The sequence below is a fragment of the Siniperca chuatsi genome, linkage group LG3, assembly GCF_020085105.1.
Source record: "Siniperca chuatsi isolate FFG_IHB_CAS linkage group LG3, ASM2008510v1, whole genome shotgun sequence".
Taxonomy (NCBI): domain Eukaryota; kingdom Metazoa; phylum Chordata; class Actinopteri; order Centrarchiformes; family Sinipercidae; genus Siniperca; species Siniperca chuatsi.
Genome location: NC_058044.1, coordinates 22183613 through 22207539, shown reverse-complemented (window position 1 = coordinate 22207539; position 23927 = coordinate 22183613). Strand labels below are relative to the sequence as shown.

Genomic DNA, 23927 nt, shown 5'->3' with positions numbered 1-23927 from the left:
TCTGTATCTCTTTCCAGACAGCAGCAGGGTGAACAGGCTGTGGCTTGGTGGGTACTGTCCTTCTGTATCCTTTGGACTCTGCACATGCACCTCACAGATATCACTGATGCTCGGTAGGTTGGTACTAATGAACTCCTGAGCGGTTTTAATCACCTGCTGCAGAGCCCTTCGGTCCTGGGCCGTGCACATCCCATGCCAGTTTGTGATGTTTCCAGTCAGGATGCTTTTTATTGCTTCTCTGTAAAAGTTAATAAGAACATGGCACAGGAAGTTTGGCTTCTTAAGTTTCCTTAAGAAATAGTCGTTTCTGAGCTTTCTTGACCAGGGTGGAGATATGAGAGGACCATGTGAGGTTCTTGGTAATGCTGATTCCCAGGAACCTAAAATTGTTCACCTGCTTCACCTCAGCTCCACTGAGGTAGACAGGGGTTTGCTGACGTTGAGCAGTAGGTTGTTCTCTGTGCACCACTCAGCAAGATTGTTGATTTCCTCCCGATATGAAGTCTCATCGTTGTTTGTAATCCGGCCGATGATGGTGGTGTCATCCGCAAACCTCACAACAGAGTTGTCTCCATGTCGGGGGTTTCAATCATGGGTGTACAGTGTGAACAGGAGGGGGCTGAGCACACAGCCCTGGGGGGCTCCAGTGTTGAGCACTAGAGTGGATGAGGTGTGACTGCCAATCTGAACTGTCTGGAGTCTGTTTGTGAGAAAGTCCAATATCCAATAACAGAGTGTGGTACTGAAGCCCAGAGTGCTAAGTTTTCCAATCAGATTAATGGGGGAGATTGTGTTGAATGCTGAGCTGAAATCAACAAACAGCATTCTGATGTAGGTGTTGTCGTTCTCAAGGTGAATGAAGACTGAGTGGAGGGCAGTGGAGATGGCATCCTCTGTGGATCTGTTGGTTCTGAAAGCAATCTGATGAGGGTCCAGGCTGGCAAAACAGCTGTAATAAAAGGCTTACCGACAGATAATGCTCCAACAAGGGAATTCGGGCATTCAGGGAGTAGATAAAAGATGCCTGTCAATATTTGTTTGGACACAGATCCGACAAAATGGCGGATGTCACAATGTCAGTTGGAATTGCCACTAGTGCTATTGGCTACTAGCAACAGAACACCCAAGTGAAACCAACTGTATCTAGGGCACAGTTACCCTTTTTTTTAAGTGTTGTTTGAGTTTTACTGCAGAGCAGAGATGTCACTTAGTGGCTGTTCGAGCATTACCAGTGACATACAAAAATGTTAATAAATAACTAAATGGCCATTGGGTTTTGGAGCGTATAACATGGTTCTTGGGCTGTGACGCGTTTTTGGGAAGCTCAGATGCTGGACGGAGTCCCTGGAACATGTCTGGGATTAGAAACTCGTTGGGGGTTGTGAGATGTTGTCACGGGTCCAAGAATTTCTAGCCACACCCCTGTGGTCTGGACCTGACAAACTTGTCATATCCTTCAAAACTGTTCTCGGATAAATACGGTCATGAAGAAAAAACAAGGGGAATTTGATTTTGATTTATTTGAAAGATTATGTTGATGAGTCCTAATTCAGTTTCGCCATGAATGGTTGGCTAACACGGACTCAGTGAGTGAGTTCAGAGTCAGTTTGTACAGAGCAATTAGAATAGACAAGTGGTTAGCTCAGTATTTCAGGTACAGGTGAGTGATGTGGAGGAACACGTAGCTGTATTTCCTTTCTTTCAGAGCTTTTTGGCAAAGTACAGTACGTCTTAAGTGCACTTGGAACACATTTTGTTGTGATTAATAGCCAGTTCTTGGCAATCAAGTGGATTTTAAAACATGATGATGATGAAGCATAATGGAAACAGCGCCATGTCTGAAATCACTCCGGTCAGTCTATAGTTTACTCTATGAGCAGTAAATTACATGTATGAATCTTCATTTTGCACCGTCACTGACATGTATTTTATCACTGTAATCTTTACATCTATCTGAATCAAAGAATTGCAGCTTGGGACTTTAGCAAAAAGTGGTGTACACGCTTTGAACACTACATATTCATTCCATTTTAGGAATTTCTGAAGCCACTATATGGTGCATGTATTTCACACAATTTGGACACTCAAATGGCGGAAAGCAAATATGTATATTGCATTAGGTAGCAAACAAGGAGTGATTTCAGACACAGCTTCTATGTTATGGACTGTTTCATGGACGGTAAAAGGTTAATAGAAGATAATGAGCATTCAGCGTTCTGGTTACAGTGAGGTAAAACGAGTAATTCAATATGAACACTGTGTTCCTTTAATTAAATGATGGAATCCCAAATATGCTTTGTGTGTCAACAATGACACATGTAAGAGAGAGAGATGAAGACACCCAGAGGGAGAGAAAGACAGGTCAGAGAGGTAATCTTGAAATAAAGGAAGAGGCAGACAGATAGAAATACCCCAAACCGAGAGAGACACACACTCTGTCACTAAGTGTTTTTCAAGTTAACACAGATAATATCACAAAATGCAAAAATGTATCAATACGGACCACAAGCAAAGTTGTTAAATATAAAAATCATGAGTTATAGAGCTGAAACGATTAGTCGATTAGTAGAGCATCTGAAAAATAATAGGCAACTATTTTGATAAGTAATCATTTCAGTAATTCTTCTTCTCAATTGTGAGGATTTGCTGCTTTTCTTTGTCTTATGTGATCGTAAACTGCAAAGTTTTGGACTGTTGGTCACATAAAACAAGACATTTGAGCACAGGAAATTGTGATGGGCATTTCAAGATCTGATATTTTGTAGACCAAAATAATCTGCACATTCATCGATAATGAAAATAATCATTACCTTCAGCCCTCATTAGTTATATTCACAGTAATACAAGAAAAAACATGGAATATCTTCTGTAGTTGATTTATAGGGACACTCCAGCGGTTTACTATTGCACTTCCATAAAATTGAGGGATTCACAAGAGACATATTTAAAAAAGAGTGGAGACTGAGATATCCTGGTTTTTCTTCTGTAGTGTGTGTCAAGTTCCAAAAATAGTGGATCCTACATTTCCCATGATGCAACTTAATAGCACCTTTCATTAGACCCCACCCCCTTACTCTTCTCTTCTCTTTATTTTTGTAACACAGTCTTAAGACCAAGCTGAGATGACCTTGACAACATCATCAGGGTTATCTTTTCAGAGAGCTCACTTCAGAGCCAAAGAAGAGAAGAGTTTTTACAGGCTAAGTAGTATTCCTTTGTGATGAGTACACTGATTTCCATGTGTAAAATCAGTGGAGTGAAATTTGGAAAACAAAATTCTAAAACTAGTGATACCACAGCGCTGGTATTACATGACACAGAAACCAGACCTCTTGTCTGGATACATTTAGAAACCATTCTGATTGGAAAACAAATGTACTGTATGGTAAGCCCACTTTGGTTTTAGCAACAGTTTGACATTCATTTCATACATTCAGCGTTTCAAACTGCATTTTTTGCTGCATCATGCTCTGCATTTTTTCCTACAGATGCTCATTTTCTGATAACTCATCCTGTGCTATGTCTTAGCTGGCCGAGTCATGGATTCAACAGATCACTATTAATCACACTGTGACCTTCCCCTCAACCAGGCCCATCTAAAGCTCATTCATCCCCATTTGCCATGCAGCTCTGCGGGTCGATAATTGGCAAAGCAAAACACAGATTAAACCCAATTTGGAGGGTTTCAACTTGAAGCTTAGCAGAGACAGCTCAGGCTGAACTGGAGTTCACTGCGCTCTGGTCCTCTCTGCCTGTCTGAGGCTGCACCAGGAGGGGACCGCAAAACCTAAATCAAATCAGTCTGTTCTCTGTGTTTGTGTTTGCGTGTGTGTGTGTGTGTCAGAGAGAGAAAAAGGGGGGAAAAAACACAGTGTGAGTGAGTGTGTGTGCAGAGCATGCAACAGTGCATTGCCATCCCTAATAGAAACCAACTTCCAGCGTTCAAACTCCATTTGTCTCATTAACCTATTAGCTTAAAGTTTAATTGCAGGATGTCGTAAAATGATTTGGTCTATGAGTAATGACAATATTTCGGCTCCGTAATAGCCAGAACAAAGCAAACTAAAGCTAAGCTAAGCAAAGCCGGTTGTTTTTCTTCCTCACGGCATGTCTGGGCTGCAGATTTGGGCCTTTACCTTGCTGTGTCGGTCGAATAATCAAGGTTTTTGTTGCATGAGGGCAGCATCACAGCAGGATAACAAACTAATGACTAATTTCATGGCTATTGAGTCATTTTAAAAAGACCATCATGAGGATCAACTTTAAAGAGCAACTGTGACTAATCCGACTGCAGGTATTCAAGGTATGGTCAACAAGGTATAATTCCCTTGTAAAGTGAAAAAAGAAGGGTATTATGTCTGATGATATGAAGGGTATGATGTCTCCACATCGGCTTCTTAGTGACGTTAAAGACTTTTAAGAGAACATAATCCACTTAAATACTGTTTATCAAACTAGTGGTTCAAAATAAGCAGAGAAGAAACCATGTTCCTCTCTGCAACCATGGGATGTGACCCCTAGGTGGCAGCGTACCTCATGAAACCTCCACCACTGTAACAACATCACTGCAATTACAAAACCTCCTCAATTGTCCTTGCTTTTATTTGCTCCGCAGGGCAACGAAACTGGATGACAGTGCGTTCAAACACTCGATAAGTTATGATCAGCTGCCCCAGCTCTCGCTCCCACCCTTTAAACAGCAGCTTGATAGGATCTGTGAGGCGCACTGGGCATGTATAGTGTTACTCTCATCAAAGGGGACTGAATGGGGGTGAATGGAGGATGATGTGTGTACTGCCTCTGCTTAGTGGAGGCATTTCCAGCTGGCGCCAGGGCAGAGGAAACCCACTGAGACACACAACAACACACACAGACACAGGGGTCAGCCTGGATTCACCCTCCTCCTCCTCCACCACCTCCATGCCCCTTGGCCTCCTCCGCCTCCTCTTCTTCTACCCCAAACCCTCACCCCCCGCCTTCCCTTCCCAGGCCTCGCCGCCTCTCATCTGCTCTTTCTCTCTTGTTCATCTTTTCTTCTGCTTTTCCTTGAGTCTCTCTGCTGTCTCCTTTTCTCTTCCTCACTTTCTCTTTTTGTATTTATCAAACTTTTTACACTTAAAAATGCTCAAAAGAGCCAATTTAGGAGTAAGAAAGGTTGTTTGCTGAGTGTAAAGAATAAGACACATTTACAGATACACTTACAGTTAAGTGTAGGAGTAACATTTAAGAGCAACTCTCAAGTGATCACATGATTAATCACATGTATGCTCTGAGCAGGACCAGCCAATCAGAGACAAGGATTTACCATACATCTGCCATTCTTTTAAAATAATCTTTACATTTTACTCTGTGATATGTGTTTATGTCAAATTGTAATTTGTAAATTAAATCTTTTCATTTATTTATGTGAACAACAATCTAATATATTTATAATCTATAAATATATAAAAAAGATGCAATAATTGGAAAATGGCTTAAAAGAAACACAATGAAAACCAAACTGGAGCAGGAAAGATAGGTACATTAAAGAATACATAATAAGGAGAATTTAGTTCCACATTGACAAGTGCAGAATATGAAGATGCATGGAAAGTGATTGCAAACAAAATCAATATAAGCTTTATTCTTATTGTTTGTACCCCTGATAAATGCAAAAAAGAGAAAAAAAGTGGTGTATCCTATCAAGTGTTCAAATCAAAAGCAAGTAATAGGCTAAAACTATCACAATTCCTATATTGCTTCATCTAATGTACATTCACTCTAAAACATGTCTCAGAAGGTGTCTTCTCACCTCTGTTTCTGTACTGCAGTCATCTAAGATCTACTCTTAACAAACTTAGGAAACCTCTGGAGCTCTCATACGTTAAAGAGTAATTTTAAGTTGTAAATAAATTGAAAAATAGCTTTTATTCTTAAAGCTAAAGTTCTACATTTTGGGAAATAGGCTTATCCACTTTCTGGCAGAGAGTTAGATGACACCACTCTCATATATGTGCAGTAAATATGAAGCTCCAGAATCTGGTTAGCTTAGCTTAGCATAAAGACAGGAAAACGAAGGGAAACAGCTAGCCTGGCTCTGTTTGAAGATAACAAAACTCACCTATCAGCATCTCTAAAGCCGTTTTATGGGGTTTATGTGCCTGACCAATTATTTTTTCTAAACCATAGACTGTATATAAAAGATGGATGACATAACAGCTCCCCAAAAGTGAAGCCAAAACATCTCGATCGCCCAGTGGTGGCCGGCTGCAGTACAGGTCATAAACCCTGCCCCCTCCATGTTAACAGATGGGACATGGTCCAAACTAAAAAAATCAGAGTACACGTCAAAAAAAAAATTCCCAAAGAAGATTTCTATAATTTTCATCACACTGATGTGTGTTCAAGTGTTCTTTTTCTTTTAAGTTTAAGTTCCAGTTTTAATTAGTTATTTGATGCTATAAAAAGGGGGTTTCGTGTCATGATTGACTGAGTTGGTCAGGTGTATGGGCGGGAGCTCCAACTCCGATCACTACTGCGTAGACTCTGGCTCCAAATGACATCACCAGCGCAAGATGGCAGCTCCCTTATCCGGGATATTGTGGCTTAATTTTTATATAGTAGGTGGAAGGGGAGATGTGTCGTCCATCTATATATACAGTCTTTGCTGTGATAGAAAAGGTTTCAGTCGTAGTCATCTGGACACTGTTTTCAGAATCAAGACGTTTCGGCTCCCATCCGGAAGTCATTCTCAATTGTGAAAAAATTGGACGGGAACTGGAAATTTAAGCTACTCTGAGTTACATAGAACACTCCTGGACGAATGAGGGAGTACACCGTCTTAGTCTTTGCTGTGAACAATAACTTCCTGGAATCTCTGTTGGTTGCCTGGTTTCCAGCCTGTATGCTAAGCTAAGCTAACCAGCTGCTGGCTCCAGGTTCATATTTAACGTACAAACATGAGAGTGGTATCGATCTTCTCATCTAACTCTTCGCTAGAAAGTGAATAAGCGTAGTTTCCAAAATGAGTAGGATAAAAGTGAGGGATTTTTACTTTCACTTAAGTCCAAAAGTTCACTTTTAGAAGTTTAATAAATGTGCTCTCTATCACACCCTCCCCTTTGTTTTCACATTCTTCTTCCCCCCTCGATCCACATCTACCCATCATTTTATTGTATACTCCATATTATTGAAATGCTGACGCTGCTTAAGAGGGAGCTGCATCATAACGCCTCCTTTCTGATCAGCTTCAGAGACACAGGAAAGAGAAAAGCAGGGAGACAGTACTTACATCACCACAAAGCTTCCTTCCTTCTCTCCAACATTTAAGTGACATCAGGGTTCAGAGGAATTTGATTCTAGTGGGATGTTAACGGCTAAATGACTCTTGGCACGGCTCTCCCTCACAGTCTTCAGGGAGAACGCTGGGGAAGGGGGGACTCCGAACAGTCAGGACAAATTAAAAAGCCAACCTGCTATTTTACTGTTCAGATCTGTTGATGCTATAAAGCAGGAAAATTGGGCTTGGCGGCCTTTACATGAGTATTCGGCTGATTTTACGTGATTTTCCCCCGGCCCTGAATCTAAGCCTTTTTGGCACAACATGCCATGCCTTGACCAAGCATGGGATCTGTAAATGCCCTAATAAATATTTTTTAGCACTTTATTTAGTTCCATGCCCTGGGCCAACAGCATCTAAAGTATGTCACCCAGTAACAGTGAGGAGAAAAAAAATCCCTAAAGGCTAAACAAGGCATAATGTAGATTTAATTAACAAGCTAAGCATGGGATCACACACACACACACACTAACAGACACAGAAGCACAAAGATGCACGCGTGAAACACAAACACACTCACACAAGAGTGTGAGTGTCTTTGAAGAGTTAGCACAAACACACACATAACTGTAGGTTAATGATTTCATAGTCACACACACACTTCTAACAAAGACACACACACAAACTTTATGCCACACATCCCTGGGTTTAGAGAGATGGTGTGAAAATATGTGAGTGTAAATGAGATGCAGACAGGCTCACAGCAGTGACCCCAACAGAGAGAGAGAGAGAAGAGAGAGCGAGAGAGAGAGAGAGAGAGAGAGAGAGAGAGAGAGAGAGAGAGAGAGAGAGAGAGAGAGGATGTGGCTTGGCTTTGAATTGCTAAACTAAAGTTTGAAGAGGAAGGAGTCATATTTTGAATTCTATGCATACTGATCATCTTTGAGCAACTGAGTGTAAAAGGAGCTGTACATTTTGCTTCTGCTGGTAATTTAGGAACCTGACTCTAAATAGCAAATATTTCACCAAAACCTATGTAAGCATTGACTTCTTTCTTGCTGTGTAGCTCAAAGAGTAGGAATGGTATGCAGAGGTGAAAGAAATATTCAAATCCTCTATTTAAGTAGTAGCAATACAAGATTATTAATATACTAAGATCTAATTGTGAATTACCAGTATAAATGCACTAGCTACTTATTAGGATGATGCTGAGGCAGCAGAAAAAGGCAAGAATAATGGCAAGATAATCATGAAGTAACTAAAGTTTATATTTCACCACTACATTTTAGAGGGGAATATTGTACCTTTTACTCCACTACATTTATTTGACAACTGTAGTTACTAGTTACAGTACAGATTAAAAATGTTTATTCAGAATTTATCATCATAAAATATCATGTCCAACATCAATCCAATGATGTAATATATATAATAATATAAACAACCTTTTGATACTTTAAGTATATTTTGTGGCCAATACTTTTACTTTTAAGTAAAATGTGACTTTAACTTGTAATGGACTACTTTCAAAGTGTGGTATTACTATTTTTTACTTAAGTAAAGGATCTGAGTGCTTCTTCCACCACTGGATAAATGTTAATGTTAATGGTAAAGGTATAGTATTAATTTGCTTCTGAAATGTGTAAAGTTACATATAATAGAAGAATTCAAGTAAAGTACAAATACCTCAAAATTGTACTTAATTACAGCACTTAATTGTTAACTTATTTTTGACTACTGCGTTTATCTGAAACGTTACTAGTTATTTTACATATTCTAATTATTTCACATAAAAAAAAAACATTTGATGAGCTTACAGTGCATCACATGTACATAGCAACCTTCCACCACTGGTGCTCTATATACAAAGGTCAGTTAGTTTGTTTCCTGAAGGCTAAAAAAAAACACCTAATATATGGTTCCTGTTAAATCCAAACACCAATATTTCACCAGCCTTGGCGAATCATTAATTCAGCTCATTAGAGGCAATGAATGTAAATCAACAGGGCCAGTTGTGAATGAGAGAACTCAACACTTGAGTCATTTATTTCTGTTCAGTAAGTGACATCAGAGCAGATGGGCCTGATGTAAGTGTTTGGCACTTGAACCCAAAGGAACAAGCTGTGCTGTGATCTCACATTCGTCCTACTCACATGAAGAGTTTTGTTCCAAAATAAGATATCCGCCATTTGACAAAAAGTGACTCTTTAGAGAAAGACAGAGCGAAAAGGAAGGTCAAAATGAGTAAGGGCAGATAATTGGGACAAATGACATGATTTGTCAGAGAACTGTGGATTATTTCTTACGGCTGAAGAAAAACAATATTTGCTTCACAAAAAAGTTGCCTTTAAAAATTGATGTACAATGACTTGGAAAAGAACTCTTCATACGTAACAAAGCAAGATTTGCAAACACAACTTCACAGTTGAAAAGACACCAAATAATATACACATAAATAGTCTGTTAATTGAATAAATAAAAAAATGTTAAGACAATAGAAGCTTTTAGGTAGTACATTATAAGCACTAATTATATCTACTGTATGATTAGAGCAGCTACTGCATACATTCATATAAGGATCATGATGAGTTAACCCTGTGGTTATACTGTACATGGTCATTTATAGGAGCATTACAGAATACTTACAGCAACATGAATCAAAAACAACATTTAGTAACAAAACTTGTATAGTTTACAATTAGCTTACATACATGAACATACAGCATTATTTAAATTTAAACATTTTGTAGTAATAATAGCTCTCAAGTCTTATCCATAATGACAGTTAACAGCTCACATCATGATGTAACATAACAAGAGTTCAAATGAGGAGTTGTTCAGTGGTTTCAGAAAGTTTTCAGGCCCATTTACTTGTTGCACACTTTATTGTGTTATAGATTTAATTTAGAATGGATTACATGTACTTTTTTTGCTATTAATTCTACGCACAATAACCCACAATGACAAAGAAATACATTTTCAGAGATTATAGCTTTTGATAGTTTGATACTTTCCAAAGCTGCTGTGTGAGACTGTTTTAAAACAGCCAGCATGCTTGTGGTTGACTTTAAAAACCCACGTGAGACAATAAGATGTGTAATCAACTCATTTCGTTTTAAAATTAAAATGGTCACTTATAGTTCCTTGCCCTAATGGTTAAACTGTGAGCACATTCGCTGATGATTTAATAAATTCCCGTCTGAAACCAAATGAAGAGAGGCCAAGATAACAAGACGGAGTGATGAGGAGAAACTTGCAATAATCTCATTAAAAACTTGTTATCTTCACTTCTCACTCGGAGCTCTCGCCTCGCCTGTCTTCTCTCACCTCCAACTTTCTCAGACGAGGGCACAAATGTATGCATACACACACATACACGCGCGCACACAAACACACACAGAGCAAAGATGCATACAGTACATATGAGCATTTACAGCGTACAGTATTTACATGAGCGTATACACACACACAGAATGCAAATGGCAGAGTTTAGTCACGACTCAGTAATACTGTAAAAGTCAGGCACATTCTCCAACACTTTAATAATATTCTTGCCTCTAACCACAACAACTCGCCACACACACACACACACACACACACACACACACACACACACACACACACATCCTCACTCACACACTGCCACAGTTGGGGATTGGCTTGTATTAAATATGAACAGAATATAACTGGATTGGAGTTGAATAAAGTTGTGGTTTGCATTACTGATTTAAATTTTCAGTAAATATATAGACACCTTTAAGGTTTTGGAGCACCAGTATTAACAAGTGATTTAATGGACTGTATGAGGGAAGAAAAAACAATTCCTGGACACACACACACACTCAAAAAATAACCTATGCTACCTCCCCATCACCATTTCCTCCTCTAACACCTGCATTTCTATCAGCCCCTTCACTCCTCTCCCTCCAGCACTCCTTTCAGCGGCTCGCTGCCTTGTTTGGCCTCCTCGGCCTCCTTCAGAGCGCTGATGACTTGTAACCATGGCGGTGGCAGCTCAGTCCCAGTCCTCTCGAGGGCGTATGGCACACAGTTTTCGGTGCCGCTGTGGACATCTCGCTCCTGCTGTTGCTGCTGCTGCTGCTCCTCTGTGTAGTACATCTCCAGAGCTGCAGGGGTGCAGTGCTTCTGCTGTTACAACAGAAAGACAAAAATATATTAGTTTGTTTCAATTTAGGTGACAAACTGCTATGACATTAACAATAAAGAACCCAGTCTTTGTTGTCCTGTAGATTTGTTCTTGAAATTAATTTATAAACATTGATAATCATTAATAAACTTACTTGGATACAGTCTGATTTATGAGTTAGGAAGTACAATCCATGGAGCGGAAAGCAATTATCCAATTATTTTTATTTTGCAAGTCAGACATTTCATCAAAAATGTTGACATAGCTTAATTGAAGCTCTAGAGAAGAGAGAGGTATGTTGATGATGCACATTAAAATTAATAGTTGTCATAGAGGTTTCTGTCTACAGTAATGCTATATTGTATTCTGGTGTGTGTCAGGGTAAACACTTAACAAAGTCTTGGGGTAAAAATGCCCAATTAATTTAAAATCATTCCAAAATGTTGGAATCTTCTTCTGTACATTTCACCTTGTTTTTATTTGCTGATCTCTAGATCTTTCTGGTGCCACGTTTTCATGATAGGGACTTAATGACGTAATGTAATGTGCAGAGATTGTTGCAGGTTCTGCTTGTTTTAGTAAACTTTGGGAAGAAGTTCCTGAAACAAATTTCAGCCCCGCTCAGGTAGTGATACTCCATTATTGTACATTCAGGTGGTGCTAGTAGTGTTGGTCAAGGCTGGTCAAATAAATATGTCATCACGTCACAACAAGACAGAATAATCAAGGTCCATCTACTAGCTTTTTTTTTTACAATGAATGTTCAGGCTCAAATTAAAAAAGTTGTATCAGAGGATAATGCAGGTTTGGAAAGCTTTGGGACGCATCACAGTGAAAGGAAATAATAAGAAAATGAAACAAGACTAAAGAAAATCAGGGACCACAATCCACAGCGAAGCATAAACAACAAGGCAATTTGATGCAATGGACGCTGTTTCGGCCCACTGATTGGCTTGTATTTCCAAAGCATGCTGGGTTTTTTTTAAATGCAATTAAAATGCAAAGGAGAACTTAGCACCAAAGCATCACAAGTTCTTAAAGGTTAATGTTATAGAATGTTTCAGGTCACAGACATTTAAGTTCCTGCAAAAGCATTTTTTCTTTATCCTAGTGCACAGACATGGTTAAGTCTTGGTTCTTTTGCAACATCTTTAAACTCAGATTTACTTGTTTTTGAGGAGAGTGAAACTGTGGGTGAATTAAATCAAACATTATAATGTCATGTTGTAGAAAGAGCCCACTGAGTGGTGTTGACCTCGTGAGTGTTTCCCTTTGGAGGATCCACTACCTTACCTTCCCTCATAGTGAGGAGTCAAACTTCTCAAAAGCGCAGTAGTGACTACACCTCCCTCCTCCATCCTCCATCCTCACTTCTCTTTTAATGTCTCCAGCAACGCATTAGAGGGAAAAAATGCTGAAAGCAACTGTAACCGGCAAAAACTTCAAAAGCCTTGCCGGAAGCCCCCCCCCCCGCTTCCCCCCTCACTGTTAAGCCTTTAATCACAGTTTAGTCACGCTCAGCCCTAATTAAAGACCCCTCTGATTCATAGGCGGGCGTCCCAATCTGTGCCTGACCAGAAAGAGGGCTCTGTCGCTCCCTCTCCCTCTCTCTCTGTCTCTCCCACTCTCTCATTTTCTTCTGCGAAACAGGCTCTTTAACTAAGATGCATAGCAGCACCGGCTCGCTACACGATGCCTCCAAGGTGTCGTCGGGAGATAATGAGTTTGGGTTTCCAGCTCCAGTTTTCAGAGAATCCTCCTGAAGGGACTGATGTAAGGGTGTGCCGGGAAACAAAGCACCAGCTGCATTGTAGGCTGTGTAAGTACACTTTAAGTGGGTGTCGCACAGACTACTTCAGTCGGGATAATGCAGTAAGAAGTCTGTGATATCCAACGACCAGGCTCTGATATGAGCTGCATCTGCTGGTCTCTGCTGTACTGCAGGAAGATGATGGCCAAGATATTCAGATTTTCTTCCTCTCCCTAAATCATGTAAATCCACGTTCATACATCTCTCTGTGTGTGTGTGGACACATGCCTGAGAGACTACATGTATGTTAATGCACACTCAGTTTTCTGCAAGGATAGTGAACGTGAAATCAAAAAACTTAAAAAAACTGCTTAATGACACATGGCTTCATGGCTAAGCAGCGATTTAATGGCTTGGACTGTGTATGTGAGCATATCTATGTGTGCGTGTGCATGCGTGTGTGTATATGCTGCCTACCTTCAGGATGAAACCCTCTGGGCAGGTAAGTTGGTCATACCACATGGCTTTGTACATGAGCAGAAGGAGCAGGCTGGTCAGGAAGGCCAAACTGATGAGAATCAGACCAGTGATCTGAGCAGCAACACACACACACACATGAACACACACATACATATACATATACACCACTTCAGCAACAAGCATCATCAACGCTTAAAGGACAAGGCTGGAAATATATTTTTGTTATTGTCAACAAATTCCACAAAAAGATCAGAACCTACGATGCATTAGTCCGTCTGTCAATCTCCCAATCCCACTGGTTCCTACTGAAGACGTAAATCTTAAAACACAGGTAACAAATATAAAATTTCATTTTACAAAAGCTGAGCACTGGAGTATTTAGCAAACCTTACTCAGGTGAATACAGTGCATTTGTTGGGGACTATTTTCACATGTGACTTCTAGACATGTAGACTACAGTGCAATTTTGTTTACTTTGTCTCTCGTTCACTACAGTGTAACACCGGCACTCTTGCAGCCTGCCAGCTGCTGTCAATCAAACACCGACATGTCCCTCCAGCTGGCTGAGACAAAAAGAAACATTTCTGATATTTCCCTATACTTGACCATTTTTCTTCCTTTTAATAATACAAAACTATTAATAATACATTTAAAAACACCCTGACGTTATTTTTGACTGCAACAAGGGTTGACTTAATGTGATTTTAGTTAGACTTCAATAGTTTTTGGACAACAATGGAGCTCTACGGCACAGAGGAGTAAATTATATGAGGCTTTGGATACACAGTCAATACTTGTAAGTGTGATCAATCTGTTGTTGGTTTTGGTCTTTTCATGGGATTAGTTGACAATAAGAAAAATATAGAATATCACCAGATTTATCTTTTAATCAGAACTTGAGCCGATTTCCAGACATCAGGTTGTTGTTGTACCTTGGCTTTATCTGAAACATCACGGTAGAAGTTTATATTCAGCTTCTTGATATTGGGCACATACAGCTTGTTCTTCTTCTTCTGTTGCAGCTGATATTGTGTTGACGTCTTCACAATGACCTGCAGAAGAAACAATGCACCGTCATTGTGACTCTTCTGGAGAAAACTGAGAACTCCTAATTAGCCGTTATTTGTTTACATTATGGTTGATGGATGATGTTGTCCCCAGTGTTCAGCACAGGTTCAGTGATCCTGCATCCACTGAAAATATTATTTTGCATGTGTAAAAATACACAAGCATCTTTTGCAAACACAGCCAGTTTTAATCGAGGCCTTAAAAAGACATTTGGGAGCTACAGAGTGTTTTTTATGTTAATTTTTCAGCAACATATAATCAGCCTGTGGAACATCCTGTGCTGCTGCTCATCCAACAAAAATATGATTGTGTGGGCTTTCTTCTTGCATTATGCATTGAAAGAGGTGCTTGTAATGCGTGGGCTGATGCCAAGGGTTTAACCTGGGACAGTAAGTAGGGAAAGTAAATACAGCAGTTTCAGTGTTGGGGCTTATGCTTGCAAGGTAAGTACATTAATGGTGTTTGTCCAGACGTGTTCTACAGTGTAGTCGGCGTGCAGAAGAAACACAGTATAGAGAAAAACAAACATAAACAGACCTAATAGGCTGTACTTACCTTGTCTGCGAATGGCTGCTGGAGCTGGTTGACCTCCAGGGGTGTGATGAGTGGGATGTTATCAAAGCCGTCGTCCGCAAACGGCTGCTTTTCCAGCTTATCAGACAGATTGCTGCCCAGCTTCACCATGGCTGCTCGGCTGCCTGAAAATGCCTGGACAGATCTAGAGAGCAGAGAGAGAGAGTCAGTCAGTTCAGACTGACTCAGACTGTGTGCTTTGTACCCAAATGTGACAGGGCTGCTTGTAGCTCAAACTGAGGTTCCACGAAAGAAGGTGGAGAAGAGTGTGATGAGGAAAAACAGGACAGGACAAAAGTTATATAGACCACAACAAAAGAAAAAGTATTTCTGAAACTGCAAGAAATTAGTTTGAGATACAACGTGGGTCTGTTGGTTCACCACTTTGGTCCAGACTGAAATATCTCAACAACTATTAGATTGCTAAATTAAAATTTCATGGTGCCCAGAGGATGAATCCTACTGACTTTGGTGATCTCTGACTTTTCCTTTAACAACCCCAAGAGTTTGACATTTGTGTTTTTTAGTGAAATGTCTCAACATCTAGGTCCCCATCATTATGTCAAAATTGTTATTTGTCCAACACTTTGGTTTATGACTAAATACCTGCAAAACTTATGACTTTGTGTTTAGTGCTAATTAGCAAATGTTAGCATACTAACACACTAAACTAAGATAGTAAACATGGTAAACATTATACCTGCTAAACATCAGCATGTTAGCATTGTCATTGTGAGTGTGTTAGCTTGATGATGTTAGCATTTAGCTCAATGCACCGCTATGCTGAAGTACAGCCTCACAGAGCTGCTAGCATGGCTGTAGACTCTTAGTCTTGTTAGCTTGTTAAATCAAATAAAACACTATAAATACATAATAGGAAAACATAAACTGTGAGTGTATTTGTATCATTATAAAAACTGAAGTGTAAAAATGACATTTTGCTGTTTTACAGTAGGTTATGAGCCAGATTATTTCTTGGCTGGGAGCAGTGACTTCCTAAAGCCTCTGCTGGTTGCTTGGCAACTACTCGAAGCCAAGACATAGTCCAGCACATAACCCCCCGTAAAACCTCAACATGTGGTTTTTACACTTCAGTTTTTGTATGGATTAAACAAATGAGATATAGTCCAACGTGTTATTTAGTAAGCTTTAGAAGTGCTGGTAGGTCGATTTTGTAGGCTAGCTGTTTCCCCCTGTTTCCAGTCTTTGTGCTAAGCTAAGATAACCGGCTGCTTGCAGCAGCTTAATACTGTACAGATATGAGAATGATATCAATTTTCTCATCTAACTCTCAGCAAGAAAACACATGAGCATATTTCCCAAAATGTCAAACAATTCCTTTAATAATTGAAAGATTCAATGAGGATATGGTGAGTGGAATTATTATTATGTGACTTAAAGTATTTAAATGACTTCAGACTTCTGTATTTGCCACCATCCTCATATGGAAGCCTGCTTTCCTCTTGTTTACCCAGCCCAACCATCTAGACTAAACATGTTTCATAACCACTGTGTATGATTAATCTCGTATATCTCAGCCCCATCTCTTCCTCTGAACGCTTATCTTTAATGTTTATAATCGGCGTGTGAATCTAACGCGCCACCGACACGGCACTGAACACCTCTCTGCTCTGATAATGATTCTATTTTCTCTCCTCGATCAAATGATCATCTAAATGTGGAGTGAAGAGGTGAGGAGCCACTTATCTCGTTCACACAGCGCAACACAACACCTTCCCTCAGCCAAGGACCCCACGGGCCACACTGACGCCAGTGACTCACAATGATGATACACACAGCAGGAGGCAAAGAGCTACAGTATTTATGCTGCAGGAGAAATCCCTGATGCACAGGAAATGTGTTTTTGATAAAGGAGATACCGGATTATTAACATAGGCCGCCGGACACATCCACTGTGATGATCTGCTAAAGAAGGAAGTACACTGTCATTAAGTATATGATGATTTTTATGTTTTAATTTCAGGCTTTTCTGTTGGTTGAGAAACTCTACAACATGCTCTCATTAAACATTTTCAAAATTCAAAAACCAAAAAGCAAATTCATTCTGGACATTGGACTTAGATTTACAGCAGACCAACTCTACAAACCAATCAATCAAGAATACTGGTGCAAAATAATCACCTTTCAATTGTGTAAAAGGCGAAGAGCTGTCTTCAGATGCAGACTCTGTTTGAGTTAAAGAGCAGCTTTTGTCAAGTAAAAAAAAACAGGATCTTGAATGAGTATATTACTCAAGACTACAGTACACAGTCCTTGGTGTCTCTGATGAGTGGGTGGCTAAAGTGATCATCCGTGCTGACCACCATTTTTCTTCCCCACAGTTGGAGTGAAGTGTGGGTATGATGAATCATCCTAAATCTGTCATTAACATATGAGAAGGTGTTGCTGTCAAACCCTCAGCGTCCCCACACTTTAAATGCACATTTTAACCACTGTAAAATAATGTTAATATCAGACTGATGGCATGATTATAGTTTAATTCATCATCACAGTATGACATATATTTATCGACCTACAGGACAGGGAAGACTCAGCTTTCTGAAGGTGAAGACATGCTGTGTTATGAATAGGTAACAGTGGGCTGTTCACGCTTGTGCCTCTCTCAAGTTCTTCAGGGTTCACCTGTCATGCATATCCGAACTTGCTGCATTGAAGACTGATGCGACAAGATATACAGGCTGTGTAACCAGGAATCAGAGTGCAGAGATGGACTACAACAGACGCACATGAAATAGAGAGAAGGCAGATAAAAAAAAACAAATTTTCATCCAATTATAGATATGAATTAAGCATTATTCCTGCCGGTGAAGAGCGTTTTTTCATACTTAAATCTCACACTGTACATTTTCTCAATGATAAGACTTGTTTTTAATGAGTTGCCTACTTAATTAATGTAGCCTAAAGTCATAAGTGCAATCAAGAGATTACAGCGTATTTAATTGTAGCCTTTTATGTAATGTGGAGGTGGCGCAAATTACAACGCAATTCAGCCTGTCATACAGTCCCATACAACACATAAAGATGTGATGCTTGTCCGTTCATTCCCTAAAGCAGATTAATGAATTACTTGCGCTAAATCACCGAATCACGTCACGTAAAGATAGAAAGAAATATCTTCCGTATAGCGAGATGTTCCGCAGCGGTACAGCCTCTCTTCACACACAAATACATCTGTCTAATACACAAATAAACGGCTGCACTCTCAGAAATGCGAATGCAGAGAAGACTATAAACTTACCGTGGGTTTCGGTGCTCTCCTGTCGCCTGTGGATGGGATCGGACCCCACTGATGCTGACGGGGACTCGGTGTGAACGCCGGTTGCCGTGGTGATGTGTGATTCACGGCAGGACTGCGCATGTAATTCAGCCTGGAGCGGCTCCGTCCTCCGGTGGAAACTGGCAGCTCAGCGTGAATGCGCATCTTCACGCGGCTCACGGGGATTGTGGCTGATCAGGAAATTGCGTTTCGAAATAATCATATCTCGGTTTATCTGAGTGTTTGTCATCAGTGCGGTAAGACACGGGCCTTAAGGGTTAGTTTTGACTTTGAATGGAAACACACAAAGAGTCTGAATTTTAAACCACAGAGTTATTCAATAGCTGCAAAGAATTTAAGCGCACTTTCACGTGGAAACACAGGACTGATAGGATCAATGAAATGCAAGCAATTGTAATATATTAAAAAACAACATAAATAGTAGTATTAGTAAGACATTTTATTATGCAAATCGCTCAGTCCAAACTAAAAATGCACTGACACTTGTAACACATGCAACAACTGATTCTGTATTTAGAATTATTTTGGATATTTAGGTATATATTTTTTTTCTCAATTACGTTACTTTTTGTAAAATTCAAACTGAATTAACGCTTTTAACCATCCACATCTCTCAATATTTCCCTTAAATTTCCTTTTAATTTGTCTTTAAGTTAGACAAAACATTTTTCCACACTCCTTAACAGCATCACGTGTGTTTCTGTGACTGCTGACCTCAGTGGTGGAAAGTAGCCTAACTTAAGCACATTTACTCAAATGCTGGACTCAAGTGCAGTTTTGAGATGGGCCTACTTCTACTTGACTTTACGTTTACTCTTACTTCTACTCCACTACATTTCAGAGGGAAACTTTAAGTCCCCCATGTAGTATTTATACTGAGTATATAAACATTTAATAAATGGTTCATAACACACTATAATGTAGTTGTAAGCAGATATAAGTACATTTCAAAGTGTTTATTAATGTGAGATATTTTGTCAACAATTATAAAGTCTCCCATGAAGACATTATTTTATAGTGTTACAACTGTGTTTTATTATATTGTCATTCGTTATCTGTTTATAAACCAGCCTCCACTTATGGGTGCCCACAGGAGGAGTTATAGTAGTTGACAAATACATTAATAAATCAGAAACAGAATCAGAAATACTTTATTGATCCCAGAGGGGAAACTCTTTTGTTACATTAAACACTTATATCTGCTCACAATACTACATAATAGTGTGTTATAAACCATTTATTACATGTTGATATACTGCTTATAAATGCGTGTTGTGTTGCCCTGGCTACTTTACACATTAAGATTTTACATATAAAACTTTATTTATGAAATAAATATGAGATGATATTTTAACTTCCCAACAGTGTATATAAAATGAACATTAAAATTCTGCTTACATAATGTGTCAGTAATAATGTAATATAAATCACTAAAAGGGGCCATTCTGCATAATAAGCACTTTTGATACTTTAAGTACATTTTGCTACTAAGACCTCTGTACTTTCTCCAAAGTAGCATTATGAATTGAGTACTTTCACTTGTAATGGAGTATTTTTACATTGAGGTGTTACTACTTTTACTTAAGTAAAAGATCTCAACAGTTCTACCACTGGTTTGTGATGATGGACAAAAGGTCAAAGGCCAGCAGACCAGGTGTAGCTTGGCTGCCTTTGACCTACTAACAGATATCCTGTGACCTGGATGACCTGAGGAATCTTCAAAGACATATTTAAGAATTTCTGTATTCCCGGGTTATTGACTCTTGATTCAAAGGCGTCTTGCTGTGAGGAAGAGTTAGATGGAGCAGCTTACTGAGGTTTTTTTTTAATCCATGGTGATGAGATTCACCTCTCTCTGTGAAGGTGATGTATATGCAGAGGCACGTGTCAAAGAGAAGTGAAAGACAGAGATACTTTTGAGTATTTATTCATACGTGTGTGTATGTGAGTGTGAGACAAGCCTATGTTTGAGAGTGAGAGAGAAGAGAGTGATGTGTTGGAGAATGAGTGGGAAGAAGGAGCCAGGCTCGTCTGCAGATTTAGATCAACCTTTTCATGGAAAGAGGACCCATGCTGTTTTCCTCTTTGGCCGTGCCTGACTGTATGAATTCATTATGCCTTTAGAGGAGCACTCGTCCAAAAATCAGCACTGAAACCCCCCACGCCCCCCTGCCAACCCATCAATTGGGCCTACATTTATTATTTTGACCTTTCCTTTGCGGGGGAGTGACATCAAAGTGGATCCTCCGCTTGTTCCTCTTTTAGGAGACGGAGGTGTCATCCTCACAGTGTGAGAGGCAGACTGCCGGCCTGCACTGGTTTTGTTGTCAGTGAAGAAGAGAGACTGAGTCTGGGTCAACATAATTAAAATGAGAATCAATTAGGCCGCGGTGTATGGAAGAAAAACTGGGTGAAACCGGGCGTGTTAATGTGTGGCCATGTTTGTTTGTGTGTGTGTGTGTGTACACAACTGCGTGTGTATAAACCTTTGAGACATTCTGATGGTTTGAGAGTTCCCCAAATTAAAATTTTGTATTTTAAAAATATATTACTCCTACTTCAACATTACATAATGGTGATCAATCCACAGCTTGTGAAGCCCTATGGTAATATGTTTTTTTGTTTGTTTGTTTTACAATAAAATATTCTGTTTGTATGACAATAATGATGATATATTTTGAACTCAAAAAAACTGAAATCAATGGTCATATTTGTCCCATACAAAGCTTTAAAAAACAAATCAAACTACAATTTTAAACCCGTTTATTGTTGTTGAGTCAGACAATGTCATTAATGGTAATTTTAGGACCTTTATCAATTTCTTAGTTTTAGAGGTCTAAAAAGTTTTCCTAGCAAGGACTACAGGAGACTACAGGACTACAGGACTCCTGGGTAACTGCTCCTACAGTTACCCAGGAGCACCAAAACTATTCTGCAGTAAATTGGTTACAATTGGCAAAGTGAGTTTTGACATTAGAAGGTCGAGGGAGAGACAAAAATATCAAATGAAAAGAACAGTGATGTCCTTAAAACCAAAAACCAAAATTAATAAAAATGTTTGCAGTCAATTTTTGTAACTATAAATTATTGAAACGGATTGCTTTAATCATAAGATCCCGTTTTAGAATATCACCAACAGAAACAGAAAGTTCTTTTTTTTTTTATTTTCAGTCCTCCTGTCAAATTGATCAACACAATGAATCCTCGAGCTGATACTGCATTTCCCTCTCGCTTCAACTCACTGGATTTTAAGCTTTTGTGTTGTTTTATTTGAGGCAGAGGTTATTTGTGGTTAAAGGAAAAAGAAGAATAGACTTTGGTGTTCACCATAAACAATATAAGCGCAGTGCTTCGTTTTCTCACAGCCGTTAACTATGGTTGATAAATAATGTATGAAGACCATCCATTTTCATATAATTCAAAAGTGACAACGCCATTTTTAACATAAATTCAAATTTATATTTTTGTCTTATTAACACAAATACAAATTTTTAAATGTTTTAGTTCAGTTTGATGTTGTTAGAATAAGTTACTTTGGTTAAAGGTTGGGGTGAAGTTTTGGTCATTACTTAAATAATGTCTGCTCATCTCCATACATTTCTGATGTTAAACATTATGTTAATTTTATACAAATAATTACATATTTTGACATATGTGAGAGCATGCTGATTCATTGATTGATTTATTGTAATCTCAGTGTCATCAAAATGCCTAGTGCTCATGGCCTTTGAAGACACTGTGTAACACAGTCAGAGACTGTACAGAAAAAAGAATGGTAAACAAACCCAAATATAATAGTTAAACTCAGACCCTCATTCTAGACTACATCTGTAAGGGCCAGTGAATTATACAGTAAATGAAGGCAACCTAAGGTACAAGGTATCCAACCTTCATGCAGGGATACATAAGACACTGTAGCTCAAAGAGATCTGCAGCAGCATCTATCGAGTCTAAGATGGAGTCCTTTACATACTGGCCGCTCAGCTCTCCTCTGCCATCCGACCTTCAATCACCTCTTCTCTGGCTCAACAAAGCACCCGTTTCCTCCCTCCTTGACTGAAAACTCATCATCTAAACAACATCGCCCTCTTCCCATTGAAGAATGTAACCTGTCCATGCTCTTTAAAAATATCCCATCAGTCTCTCTCTCAGTTTAATTCTGTTTCCTTCTCCGCACTCCCTCCTTGTTAGTCACACCAATATTAAAAGAAAACCAAGGTCATGGTGGCTGTTGCTTCTCATATTTGTGTCTGCTTGATATTGTTTATTTTGTAGTACTCAACATTCTAAATACCAGTAAGAACATCAGTGAAATGCCTGAAATATAAGACGTGTGGTAATAAAAAGAGTACAACATGTGCTATGTAAAGAGTAATGTGGATTGTATAGTCTGTTACCACAACAACCCTCATTATAATATTATTTATTATTGTCTTTTATTTTCTTAACAAAAAACAATACAAAAAGAGCAATTATGCTTTATCAGATCATCCTAATTTGTTTCCATTCATTTAATGTTTTTCAAGTATGAAATTTAAATCTATCTTCGTTTTCACACTTTGAAATGACGATAACAATATATTTCCACTTATTAAAACTAATAGTTCTGATTGATTTGCTCTCCAGTATCTGTTTCCTGTATAATGTGAGCAGCAGTTACTGACTTTATCCTTTTCATTGTAACCAGGACAGGCCGCTCAGTACAATATATTGTTATGGGTGATGTACAGCAGGTAGTTGGGTAAACCTAAAGTAACATAAAGTATCCAAACACAAAACCAATGTTCGTATGGCACAAAATGCCTTTTTTAATGCACTCCGTGACATGCTCATGTATTTCTAGGAGCAAAGTGCAATAAGTTGTCAACACAGTTGAAGTATTTTAAGTTACTATCAACTGCTTTACCAACAGGGCCATCTAGTGTCTGATCAGCCACATGGCTGCTCCAGCATAGGCTGAGCCCGACAACAGAGAGACTGACTTTCTGCTAACAAATAAATTAGAACCAAGATGTCAATTGTGAGTTAATGCTTTGTTGAAGATTTAGATATCAGGAGTTAATGATGAAGACATTATTCAGTGGTTAATGAGATGAGAGTTTGTTAATTGTCATGCTCTCATAAAAGTTCTGCTATGCACTACAGAAGGTGATGTTTAATAAATCATGTTTAAGCAAAACTTCTCTTAATCTAAAATACATAGGAGTTAAGACAAGCTAAGATTTAAGTAATGACATTATTTATTACTGATGCAGTCTGCGAATTTGATATAAATCCATAGCCTACATCAAGGATAGACTTGACAAATCAGGTAATAATGAACTACTCCTTATTTCCAAATGAAGTCATTGCA

General features: G+C 39.0%; 1 pseudogene; it reads right to left on the bottom strand.

The window, feature by feature from the left end:
- Positions 1-9273: 9273 nt before the first annotated feature.
- LOC122873747 lies at positions 9274-18749 on the bottom strand (annotated as a pseudogene).
- Positions 18750-23927: the final 5178 nt, after the last annotated feature.